The sequence below is a fragment of the Lampris incognitus genome, chromosome 2 (genome assembly GCF_029633865.1).
Source record: "Lampris incognitus isolate fLamInc1 chromosome 2, fLamInc1.hap2, whole genome shotgun sequence".
Taxonomy (NCBI): domain Eukaryota; kingdom Metazoa; phylum Chordata; class Actinopteri; order Lampriformes; family Lampridae; genus Lampris; species Lampris incognitus.
This window is the reverse complement of record NC_079212.1, coordinates 134,711,398-134,725,290: the sequence shown is the minus strand read 5'-3', so window position 1 is coordinate 134,725,290 and position 13,893 is coordinate 134,711,398. Positions and strand designations below refer to the sequence as shown.

Below are 13,893 nucleotides of genomic sequence, written 5' to 3'. Positions count from 1 at the left end.
CCCTCTGCTAACCGCTGCCCTAAGCAGGCTTCAGAGTGATAGGAATAGCTCATTAAAAGACACATCAGCCTGACTTCTTCTAGCACATGTACCCAACACAACGGAGATTGTGAGGGGAGAATAATATCCACATAAACTGCTATAGTACGGTCATGAGCACTTCCATTGTAAACAAACTTTATTTAATATTATTCTTAGGAATGACACAAAAACACAGGGACGGTAGTTTAGTACACACTGCTCTCTTTCGCTCTCTCACACAAATAAATTCTTCAGTCTATCCATCCATCCATTAGGGGTGGGGCAAAAAAAAAAATCGATACAGCATAGTTTTGCAGTATTTTGCATGGCAATATTGTATCGATACATGGGACACCAAATATTGATCTTTTACCAGATAAACTGCAAGAATGAATTAAACTTTTTGGTACCTCTATCCATTATCTAAACCGCTTATCCTGCTCTCAGGGATGCCGGAGCCTATCCCGGCAGTCATTTGGCGGCAGGTGAGGAAACACCCTGGACAGGCCGCCAGGCCATCACAGGGCATACACGCACGCACACGCACGCATGCACACACACACACACACACACACACACACACACACACACACACACACACACACACCCATTCATACCTACAGACAATTTAATACGGCCGATTCACCTGACCTACATGTCTTTGGACTATGGGAGGAAACTGGAACCCCCGGAGGAAACCCACACAGACACGGGGAGAACATGCAAACTCCACACAGAGGACGACCTGGGATGACCCACCAAGGTTGGACTACTCCGGGGCTCAAACCTGGGACCTTATTGCTGTGAGGTGACCGCACTATCCACTGTGCCACCCCTTTTTGGTACAGTACTAGAATAATAAAATCAAATAAATAATAAATAATAACAGAATAATGTGCCCCCATCTATAGGGTTAGGGGTTGTGTCAGGAAGGGCATCCAATGTAAAACTTTGCCAAATCAGTATGAGGATTGACAAGACCATACCAGATCGGTCAAGGCTCTATATGAGATTGGCTGAGGCCCGGGTTAACAATGGCCGCCATCGATGCTGTGCCCTCTCACTGGGTACCGATGGAAAATGTTAAGATCCGCTGTGGCGACCCCTGAGAAAAAGGGAACAACCCAAAAGAAGAAGAAGAAGAAGAAGACTAGAATAATAAAATAAATTGTTTTTTCAGTTCCCTAGATGATGGTACTGAGTGTTTTTCTGATGTGGTCATATATAAAACAGACGTTGACCACGCTTTTCTTCGGGGGTCATAATTTGCGGTTGAAAAAAGGTAATAAATAGCAATATATGTATCGCAATACTCAGAATATCGCAAAATATTTAAAATCCCAACTACTATCATATTATGACTTAAGCATCGTGATAATACCGTCATGTGGGGCCTCTGGTGATTCCCACCCCTACCATTCATTAATATCTACACCCGTTTAATCCAGATCAGGGTCACCGGGCACACAAGTCAGACTCAAATGAATAAATGAACACACCATCAAACACAAAACACACACACACACACACACACACACACATCAGGTGCGAGATGTGTTTCAATGCAGCTGACTCTACAGGAGCCTTGGCTGAAGAAAGCTCCAGCATTCAGTTTACAACTGGCATTTGTCCGTTATCAGGACTTACCAAGGCATGACACAATGTCACACTGAGTTCAGGTTCTTGAAAGTTCCCTGGGCACAAGATGATTCTGGGTAGAGTTCTCTGAACCTAATTTTGGCCTCGGTAAGGAGGTGATACTAAATCTGCGTTCGAGGAACATTCTGGCAGAGCTAGCAGAGCTGTCAGTCCCGATTCAAGTCTCTCATAGGCAGAGTTACTCTGAATTGCCTCTTTAATTGTCTTTTTCCCCAGTCCAACACTCCTCGAAGTTTTTCATCATATTTTTGAATTCTTCCCATCCCTGGCAGCATATTAATTCATATCTCATGTTCACATAAGAGTAAAACATAATGAAGAACAAGACTATCACCACATTTCTATTGTCTGCTGCTGCTGTTTACAAAGCAAAACTTCAAAGGTTCACATAAAACATTTCATGTGAACCTTTGTAGTTCACAAAGTACAATGGAAATAGAAACAAAAACTAATCTCGGCATTTACAAGGGTTCGGAAAAGTTTAATATGTGGAAAATAACAGGTTACATTTTGGAGTCGAAAAGGGCAAAACTTCACAACTTGTTGCTACTACTCACACCCTCTTTATTGGCTGGCTAGCTTGAACAGGCAGCAAACATGTCCAAGCCTATAATACTGTGTAGTTTCTATACTGCCTTGTAGAAACAAATTTTAATATTTACTCTCATCATCAGCCGCTTCTCCGGGATCGGGTCGCGGTGGCAGCAAGCTAAGTAGGGCACTCCAGACATCCCTCTCCCCAGCAACACCCTCCAGCTCCTCCTGGGGGATCCCAAGGCATTCCCAGGCCAGAATGGACATGTAGTCCCTCCTGCAAGTTCTGGGTCTACCCTGGGGTCTCCTCCCAGTTGTCCTCCTGGACCAGTCTGTGATGCCAGAGGTCGGCACGCCTCGATCCCCGCCTTTGCCTGCCGCCTGGCCTGCATTGCACCCTACCCCAATGCTCATCCCCGCAGGTGGTAGGTCCACGGGGTGTTGATTACATGTTTTTTCAGGCTGGGCACAACCGGGCCCCATGGGCCACCAGACGCTCACCAGCGAGTTTCCTCCCTAGGTCTGGCTCTGGGAGGGGGCCCAGTAATATTTATATTACATTATATTTATATGGAAAAATAAAACAACATTCAATTAATGAAAAATATGGCAATTCATTATACAAAAATAGCCAGGTACACACCCAAACTTTAGCAGGGCATGTGCTGGATAAATTAATGTATGGCAGGTGAGAAAGTTATCCGGAATTAAAACTGGTATTAACTAGTCAGGCACGAACATCTTTTGCCCGATGAACATCATACTGGTCGAAACATGGCTGAATAAAAAAAATGGGTGCTCTAAACAAGTGTGCGGATAACTTTCTCACCAATTATTGCACTTTCAACAACTCTGTGCTAGTTTACACTACTTAATGTCAAATTTATCATTTGACATTTGATTTTTTTTTCCATTTTAAAAATCAAGCAATGATACCTAGACTGGTCAGAACTTATCACTGTAATGTCAAAACCAGAGGTGGAAAAACCCGGTCCAGAAAGTAAAAACCCTAACTGTGTCTTTACTCCACCCATGTACTAAACCATCAGATTGCACTGACTAGTTTCCCAAATTAGCTGGTTTAATACATGGATGGAGTAAAGACATGGTTAGGGTTTTTACTTTCTGGACCGGATTTTTCCACCTCTGGTCAAAGCCGTGGGTCTCAGGACTATCTTACAATGCAACATACAACTAAGAGGACATGTCAAGTCATCAAGTCGTCATCATCTTCAAGGTTATCAAGACCTACTGTCTGACTGGCTTGCTCAGCAGCATGTGTGTATGTCCAACTGCTGAGTTGGTATTAGGGTTAAGTGCAGCATAACTAGTTTAAATAAGGGCTAAATAAGCTATGCAGCTAGTTTACCGCCAACGCTACAGCAAGGCCTTCGCATAAGAGTCACACTGAAACACATGGGTGTTTGTGTGTGTGTGTGTGTGTGTGTGTGTGTGTGTGTGTGTGTGTGTGTGAGTGAGTTTTTGTATGTGTGTGTGTGTGGGGGGGGGTATCTAGATGCCCTGATGACTTTAGGAAACAACATGGGAGTTGTATAATTGCTCACAAATTCATCCAAACCTGAACTGCAGCTGATCCTCCTTTTTCCTCAGAGAGAAACATGGTGACTTAAGCCACTTCTATGTGGACTCTGTCACTGTAGTCAAAGCGAAACAATGCTAAGCCCAAGCTGCTTTTATTTTCATCAAGGTTTACAGTTTTCAGTTTTCATAGAGAAAAGTCAAAGTTCATATCCCAGTATCAAGAAAACAATCATGAATACAGCCTGTCTACAGGAGAACAGCCACTCACCCCACACACGCGCGTGCACACACAAACACTCACACACAGCTGCTGCCCATGTCCCGGACATAACTCAACAGCTGTGCGGTTACGTTAAGCATAAACACACACACACACACACACACACACAGCAGCGCGCTAGAACAATCTGTTCCATCAACAGCCCATCAACAAGTGAACCAACAGCTGAAGTCAATTAAAACATCGAACTACCAACCCCTGATATCTGCCATCTGGGTTCTACAGCTGCAGTCAGCGTCCCCATGGCAACCAAATCTGAAAACATGTCAGTCAGTGACCATCTCTGCTGCTCTGGTACACAGACTCAAGTCAAGGCTCAGGCCAAGTCTAGAAACTCTGGGCAAACTAACCTTAAGCTGGTCTGTTGCATGTAAGTTACACTTACATTTTCACATTTAGCAGTCACTTTTGTCCAATTTTTTGCCCCTACCTGTTCTCCACCCCCCAACATTGCCAGTGCGCCTGCAACACCTGGTCGAGTCGGAGGAAACACTGTGGCTCAAACCAGGAACTTCCGCATTGGGACACTAGCCACCCCACTGCCCCTTCCACACGCGTTCATCCTACCGATGAGATGCTAAACGGAGGTCCTGACTCACTGTGGTCATTTAAGATCCCATGGCACTTATCGCAAAGAGTAGGGGGTCCCCTGGTTTCCTGGCAAAATTCTCAACTTGGCTCTCTTCGTCTGGCCACCTAATCATCCCCATGTGTAATTGGCTCAATGGTTCCTCCCTCTCCACCTCAAGCTGATGTGGTGAGTGTTCTGGTGCAAAATGGCTGCTGTGCATCCCCTAGGTGGGTGCTACACATTGGTGGTGGTTGAGGTGAGTTTCTCCCCTTCAATGTGAAGCACTTTGGGAGTCTAGATAAAGCGCTATATAAATGTAATCCATTATTAATTACTATTATTATTATATGTTTGTCCGTCTGTCAGCATGTATCTACATTTGACATTTACCAGATGATTTCATCCAAAGTGACTAACGAGAGTCAGCAATTAGCAGATACATTATGTTTCAACCTACAGGCATCTTAGAACGCTAAATAGCAATGATATCATAGCCATAGGTATAGGTAAACCTCCAATACTAACCCAAACAGCAGATTCATAACAACAGTTAGCCAGATTAATAATGTCTGTCTGCCTTTTTCTCTGTTCTACTTCTCTATATATGTGTCTGTCTTAACATCCATCTGTATATGCCTTTCTGTCTGCTTGTTTACTTGCCAGACTGTTCCGCTGTTTGTCTGTCTGCCTTTGTTGCTGTGTATGGGTGTACTGCTTGTTCTATTGTGTTGCTCTTGTCAGAGAGGGTACATCAGAAAGTAGATCGGATGGTAGGCAATGAGAGGTGCTGAGCCTCCAAAATATTGTCTTCAGCGTACCGAGTAAAATCTATAGGACTGTCCGTTTCCCATAATTTTGGAATTTTCTAGAATCGCCAATAAATGTTCTAGTGGGCTGGGAGTGAATAGCTAGCTAGACGCTGGGACCCATCTGACTATTTTGTTAGTTAAACCTGGTGCACACTACATGACTTGTTAAGATTTCTAGTCGGAGAACATGTCACACTTAGGACTGCAACTCACTGGTCTTTCTGTACAACAGGGCATCACGTTTACAGTTGGAACTCGCCGGCGGTAAAATATGACAAGATTTTCTGAGACACTTCACAATGAATTCAAGCCTCATAATGTGTCGTGAAACATAGAATGAGGTCACCTATTTCAGGTAGCCAATCACCATGCAGCACATCAGAATAAGAAAGAGACACCGCATGAAAGTGCAAAACAAAACAACAATCAAGAACAAGCAAGGCCGCTCTGACGGCAGAGCGGAATAAACCGCCATTCTTGCAAGCCGCTCATCATGTAGCTGGGAGGTTTGTGTCCCAGACTCGGCGTAACCGATCATGGCCAGAACGTCCACGGGGTAAGGCATTCATCAGGCCACCCTTACCCAAGGGATAGTGGGTGTAGATCGGTGTAGTGTTCGGGGACTCGTCGTTCTCCAGCGACCCCTCTGGCCCATCCGGGCACCTGCAGCCAAGCAACCGAAAGCATTCTCCCTACGTCTCCTTGGCGGCCTGAAGGTAATGCAATCCATGCGAGGCTACAGCGTGTAAAATCGCGAGAGCAGCCGACACGAGTTTGAAGGAAACTGGTGTTACGACTATCTCCTTCCTGTGGAAACGTGAGCCAGGGGAGTTATTCGACAAGAGTTCCGGCCATATGCCATTGGATTAATCGGGTGGGATAAGGAGGAAAACTAGAAATAAATTTAAAAAAGCAGATTAAAAAAAAAAACAAGCAAGTACTTGTTGCTGCAGTTTGTGTTGTTTGTGTCGACCAAAATAGAGCCGTTTATACTCATTTAAAGACATTTTTTTAAACTACCATTGAACACGTTTTTTTCACTTTTTCTTTTTTTGCTGTGCAATGTTTTCATGAGAGAAAAAGACTTCTGACTTTAACTGGCACTTCACTCCCGATGAAGAGCTGATTGGCTGTTCACTGTCAGGGACATGAGAGCCCTCCCAAGACTGCTGAGAAAATCAAACCGGTTTGATTTTGTCTTTAGAGTTGGATTAGGATTATGCACATGAAACCTTGGACTAGAAATTTTTGGGAAAGTTGCTTGGTGTGAACCTAGCTTTAGTTTACTCTCGCAGCCAATTTACCAGGTAATGGACATGGATATGGAACGTGGGGTTCTTGTTCTATTATGTAAATCGATTGCCTGGTTGCACAGCAAAAGTAGACATGGAATTCAGTGGCTTTTAAACGGAGACATGATCTTTCTGGTCTGGTGGAGGTGCAGTGACAGAAATTGCCATGTGTTTAGTATCATTCTGACATTCACAGAGAGGAGCAGCAGCTACACTGATCTGACAGCCAGCATCGCAGAGACAAACCAGACATAAACAACACTAAGCTGATTTCCACGGCACAGCTAAAAAGGGCTAGTCTGGTTTATACTACAAGACCCAACTGGGCTAGTCTGGTTTACACTACAAGCCCCAACAGGGCTAGTCTCGTTTCAACTTGGAGGCAAGGCAGGACCAGCCAACCCATATTAGTAGCCTTGTTTCATTTTAAAGAAAAAGTCAGCCCAAGATAAGCCAGTCATTATTTCTCAGCTCATTTCCCACCAAACCACACATCTCTAACAGCTATTCAAACACTTCTCATTCTGAGTCTTTAGCAGTTACCAATGGCCCAGGCCCACAGAGAGCCCCACTAGGCCCTGTTGGACTGTGGGAGGATATGGACACAGTGCTTCCCATCCTTTGCTCAGATACAGAACCCCCTGTAACACTGGTAAGCCCTACCTCGCTCTGCAGTGGAAACACAGATTGAAAGATGGATTAAGCACCAAATTTAACATACATTCACAAGTGGTTTCTAAACCTCAACTTCACTTTAACCATGGCAAAAACTTTCAGAAATGATCCATGGCAAGTGGAAAAGACTAGTTTACCAGACATAGTGCAAATGGACCTGCAGTTGGCCAATGGCTGGTGGTTGCTTCCTATCCTGATGACAAGAATGTTTTAAATATGAGACGGAACAAAAGCCCAGGAGCCAGTGGTGTGGCGTGCAGCCCAAATTCAAACACTGATGCGGACCACCCCACCACTAATTCTATTACTACAACAATAACATGCACACAACCTCATACATGATGCTTTAACAACACAAACAAAATACTCCAATACTATCTATCGTTATGCTTCAGCCCAAGTGACAGACAGGAAGCGACATTTTTCCACCCTATATCAATCTGCTGTTATACAATCACTATAGGTAAACCCAGATGACTGGTGCTGATGACAGATTTCCGTTTACCCTGAGGATTTTTAATATTACCATATAATTTTAACTTTCCTTGGGTACAACAGTATCTATCTGCTACAAAGAATCTGAGTCAGTCCCCCAATGACCATAATGTGTTAACAAGTATCAATCTGAAAAGTTAGCCACTAGCACACTGTCACATAGAGCATTTAACACGGAAGCACAACCAAGGTTAGCCATCACTCAGTAGTCTGATAAACCGGCCCCACATCGGAGGATGGCATAAATAAACAGTGAGCTGACAACCGGTATGGCCACATCAGCCAAATTATTCATTGTCCTTCGCTATTCCTCTCAAACTAATCCCACATCTACGAGCAATAAAACCCACCACAGCCACTACTGAGTAGGGTATACATTTGAAATTATCTCACAAGTCACTAGGCTTTACTAAAATAAATTAAGACATTCCATCTGATGGCAAATCAAAAACAGCCAATGACAATTAAAAAAAAAACGTACCCACACTTATCTTGGCTGCGAGCTAATTAAGCTTTAAACAACTTCTTGTAAACTTTTGAGAACTGTCAAAACAGCACGAACATGCTCGATAACAAGCTTCGTGATAACCTGACATGTACGGCGCATGATGGTTATAGTAAACCTTTGCTGCTCCCTAATCTCGTCCATTACACCCGCTCCAACCTCCTTTATGATAACCCCCTGAACTTCATCTTTTCCCCGTCCCTAAAACTAACCTACTCTTCCGTACTGTACAGAACTCAACCCCACTCCTTCTCTAAACTTAACTGTATCCCCTTCTATATCTCCCTAATTGTACCCCATTACCAGTCTACCTAAACTTAACCAATTCCCTCCCCCTTCCCCATACAGAGTAAACATGTGTTGTATTTGACTGGCGGTATCGCGGTTGGGTTACTTAACCACAAAACACGACCTCAGTCCATCTCTGAGACCTCATTCACCACGTTAGCTAGTCGTCTAACTCGCTAGCATCTTGACCTTAGCATGATTAGCATAACAGCTTGCTGCTGGTACCAAACTCAGCACTGAGAGCAAGTCCACTATTTTATCACCAAGCTTCTCTTTAAGTATTTTTTTACATCAGCCGTTCTCAAAGAACCTCCATTTCTCTTCAAATTTGTTTGGTTGAGAACGATAGCCCGATGTTAGCCTGCTGACGCTAATCCGTCGACAGGAAAGCTAGCTGATGTTAGCCGTCTTGCTATGTTTGAGTTAGCATCTGACGTTTCGCGGGTCTGCTAACGCCGGAGGTCGCAGGCTGTCAGGAGCACAGCTTACCCCAGGTTCCCTTCAGCGCCAGGCGGGCAACCGGATGACTGTGGGGCGGTCGGTGTGGCGTTGTGTATCGGTGAACGGGACGTCTGGTCACCGTTGACGTCCGACCCTGGCTCAGCCTCGGTCACAGACGACTGGATGAAGAAGGAAAAAAAATAAAAATAAAACACATCCAACAGGGCTGCTGCTTGGTCCAGTGTACAGTGGGGACTATCAGCGCTATCGTTGCCTACTTAGCTTTTACAGTTGATTGACACGTTCCCGGGGCTCTTGTCGCCGCCTACCGGAGGAATGTGTTACTGCTCCGCCGGGTCGTTGTCGCCGGCTCGCCTTATGCTTTCACCCATACTTGGACGACACTGTATTGCGCAGGTCCCTGCGCTTTCAACCAATCAGAATGCTCGCCCTGTGACCATGAACGTTTTCGCAAACCGACCTGCCAAAAAAAATAAATGTATTGAACAATTTCCAATGTACAAACGCCATGGCAATAACATTTTCATATTAGAACAATAGAACCAGATGCATACAAATGAAAGCTAAACAAAACATTAAAACAGACAAGAGGTCATATGTATTATATAGATAGATATATATAGATAGATATTATTAGTATTATATATGTATTATGTATTTATCTATCTATGTTATGTATTTGACAGGAAAGAAGCTCCGCCTCCTTCCCCCTCCTTACCAATGAAATCTCCTGCATATCTTTACAAAGTAGAAAAGTTGTAATTCTCTTTAACTGATGTCATTTTGCATTTTAACAAGTTAAAATTGAATTATAACAAGTCGTAGTTCAATTTGATTTCGATTTTCGATATCGAAAGTTGATATTTTAACCAGTGAAAATGAAATTCGCAAAATACAAAGAAGGCGATTAAAAGCTGTACAAGATTTAGATTTAGGTGTAAGTGTGGGTAAGTGTAGGTTTGGGGTATGGGTTAGGGTTAAAGTGTATTCGGTTAAAACTGAGGAGACAAGACGGAGCGTCTGCCTGAGCTACAGTTGCAATCAAAATTATTCAACCCCCAATGCATATTAGGTTTACTGGCAAAGCGTACAATTTTTCAGCTGTTTGCAATAAGCAAATTACACAATAACAGTTTAAATAGTTCAATAAAACTAATATTACAAGGGTTTTATCCAAATTCAACACAAAATGTTACTTTTAATGACTACTGCGGCCTCAAAATTATTCGACCCCTGAATAGAATCCCTCATAAGAGCACACATTTGCAAATCAGGTGTGGTCTCAAGATAGAACACATCAAATACCTGGACTGGCTAGGGGGTTGTTGACGGTGACGTTTGACTGCATGTTAGAAATATGGCTAAGTCAAGAGAATTGTCCAAAAAGTTAAGAGAGGAGATCATTGCCTTGCACAAACAAGGAAAAGGATACAAAAAGATAGCAAAGGCACTGACTGTTCCTAAAGATACAGTTGGAAGCATAGTTTGCAAGTTCAAAATTAAAGAAAGAGTGGCTACACCACCTGGACGTGGCAGAAAGAGGAAGCTCTCAACGGCTGCCACCAGATTCTTGAGGAGGCAGGTGGTCAAAAACGCTTGAGTGACTACAAAAGACCCGCAGCAAGACTTGGTGGCGGCAGGCACTGAGGTTGCAGTTTGCACAGTGAGGCGCATACTCAATGCTGAAGGGCTCCATGCCTGAACTCCAAGACATACACCACTACTGACCCAAAAGCACAAGAAAAGTCGGCTCCAATATGCTCAAAACCATATAAATAAGCCAAAGAGGTTTTGGGATTCTGTTCTGTGGCGCGATGAAACAAAATTGGAACTTTTGGGGCCTATGGATCAGCGGTATGTCTGGAGAAAGAAGAATGGAGCATACGCTGAAAAGAACACCCTGCCTACAGTGAAGCATGGCGGCGGCTTGGTGATGCTCTGGGGCTGCTTTGCTTCCTCTGGCACTGGAAACCTGCAGCGTGTGGAGGGCAAGATGGATTCAATCAAGTATCAGGAAATCCTAGGAGAAAACATCATGCCGTCTGTGAGGAAACTGAAGCTTGGGCGTCATTGGACCTTCCAACAGTACAATGATTCCAAACATACCTCAAAGTCCACCTAGACTTGTTTTCAGAAGAAGTCCTGGAAGATTCTAGAGTGGCCGCCACGGTCGCCTGACTTGAACCCCATAGAAAATCTGTGGTGGTATTTGAAAAAGGCGGTTGCAGCACGCAAACCCAAGAAAATTAGTGAACTGGATTCTGTTGCCCATGAGGAATGGGCTGAGATTCATTAGGAACGCTGCCAGAAGCTGGTGTCTGGCTATGCATCACGTTTGCAGCAGGTCATAACAGCAAAAGGGTGCTCTACTAAGTACTAAAGAGGCTTGTCATGAAGGGGTTGAATAATTTTGAGACTGCAGTAGTCATTAAAAGTGGTATTTTGTGTTGAATTTGGAGTAACCACTTGTAATATTAGTTGTGTTGAGCTATTTAAATGGTTCTTGTTTGATTTGTTTATTGCAAATAGCTGACAGTAAATTTTGCCAATAAACCTAAATTGCAGTGGGGGCTGAATAATTTTGATTGCAACTGTAGGTTAGTTGAACTAGCCAATATTCAGAGAGCGCTCAAAACATCCCATTAGGTTTTTTCTTCTTTTTTCCCTCTTTATCAGCCAAGATTAACATTTATTTTCAATCCTACCTGGATCTGTTCTAGTGGTTGCACTGGGCAGTTTAGGTCGGAATGACTAAATGTCCTAGGGATGATATGCGCCATTGCTGGGTATGAACCAGTTAGGGTGACCAGATGAGAATGGGTGAATTTGGGACAGGGAAGTTGGTGGGCGCAGTCAAATGGCCACGTTGGGCATGGCCTCCAGTACATTATATTCATCCATCCATCCATCCATTAGCTTAACTGCTTATCCTGCTCTCAGGGTCGTGGGGATGCTGGAGCCTATTCAAGCAGTCATAGGGCGGCAGGTGGGGAGACACCCTTGACAGGCCGCAAGGCCATCCATCACAAGGCGCCCCCACCCCACACACACACACACACACACACACACACACACACACACACACACACACACACACACACACACACACACACACACACACACGCCCATTCATAAGTAGGGACAGTTTGGTACGGCCAATTCACCTGATCTGCATGTCTTTGGACTGTGGGAGGAAACCGGAGCCCCCGGAGGAAACCCACACAGACACGGGGAGAACATGCAAACTCCACACAGAAGATGACCCGGGATGACCCACCAAGGTTGGACTACCGTGGGGCTCGAACCCAGGACCTTCTTGCTGTGAGGCGACCACGCTAACCACTGCACCATGTCAGTATATTAAGGCCACATCTCCGCCTTGTTTATTTTCACAGCCGGGACGCGAACTCGGATCTCCCACACCGGGGGCGACAACGTTAACCAGTCGACTAAAGGGTCCGACCCCTAAGCCAAGGGCTAACATGTCTACTTATTCGTACCTCCTTCGGGAGACGCTTCCGATGGCCTCACGGTCCTTCACCGTCCCACTTCTGACACCAGTGTAACGAATTATGTGGCGCTGTGGAGTTTGTCCAATTCGAAGAACCTGCTGTAATAATCGGCAGTTACAAGGCAGTTCTCACTGTAAACTGCTAATAAGACACGTTAGCCCCTAGCTAACAGGTCTGACCCTTTAGCCGAGCGGTTAGTGATGTCGCCTTGTGGGGCAGTACACCCCGTATCGAATCCCGCACCGGGCAAGAAAACAACCGGTTACATTGGTGGCAGCGGTGGGATCCGGAAGTGTGCAAATCCTCAGAAGTCTCTTCGGAGCGTGGGAATAACAAAACGCGAGGGCGCACTTCCGGGGAGGGTGACGACTGTAAACTACTAATATGACACGTTAGTCCCTAGCTAACGGGTCTGACCCTTTAGTCGAGCGGTTAGTGATGTCGCCTTGTGGGGTAGTACACCCCATATCGAATCCCGCACCGGGCAAGAAAAATCCGGTTACATCACCATCCACGTGAACGCGTCCTTTTCCCCCATGTGCTTAATTTTTGCTGTAGCCACCGATTTTAATGTTTTCTGCCAGTGTCGCTCGTTTTGAACTCTCTCTCTGCCCTGTCTTGTCTAAAACGCCTCTCGGTACGGCGTTCTTTGACGTGTACCTGTGCACCGCATGCACGGCTTGTTCACATGACCCATGCGTGGCACCGCCATTACTGGTTCCTGTCTGTGCTTGGGCCAGCTCGTGCGATCGGGCTATGTCTATAGCTTGGTCTAATGTCGGCTCCGATCCAGCCTTGTTTTTCTCTCACTTTGACCGAATGTATTCCAAACACAATGCGGTCCCTGACCATCTCCTCCTCGTCTGCATAAGCACCGTCCTTTACAAGCAGCTTTAACCCAGTTACAAATTGTTCCAGTGTCTCGCTAGTCCCTCGCCCTTTTTTCGTGGACCTTGTATCTAGCAAACATCGTATTTTTCTTTGGCGTGACGTACGTTTCGAAACGATCGTACTAACTTTGTCATACCTTTGCCTCATCCGAGGTGTGTTGAAGACGTCTCTGCCTTTCTCGCCAGTCCACAGGGGCAGGTGACTAACTGCATTGCTCGTCTTCCCGTTTGCTTGTCAGCGGGCCAGAGAACATCGGCTCCACGTGCTGCCTGAACTTTTTCCATTCTCCGGATAAATGAGGGGAATCCCAATCGATTTTCGCTCCAGCGACATCCGCCCCTGTCGTCTATTCTGACA

General features: G+C 45.0%; 1 protein-coding gene across 1 annotated transcript in view; it reads right to left on the bottom strand.

Annotated features, from left to right (window-relative positions):
• ip6k1 (inositol hexakisphosphate kinase 1) overlaps window positions 1-9,353 on the bottom strand; it is a 58,450-nt gene extending 49,097 nt beyond the window's left edge. Inside the window, exon 1 of the mRNA XM_056274580.1 lies at window positions 9,161-9,353. The gene's annotated coding sequence lies outside the window, so the exon portion shown is untranslated. The remainder of the gene's footprint in view (window positions 1-9,160) is intronic.
• Between the last annotated feature and the right edge of the window lie 4,540 nt (window positions 9,354-13,893).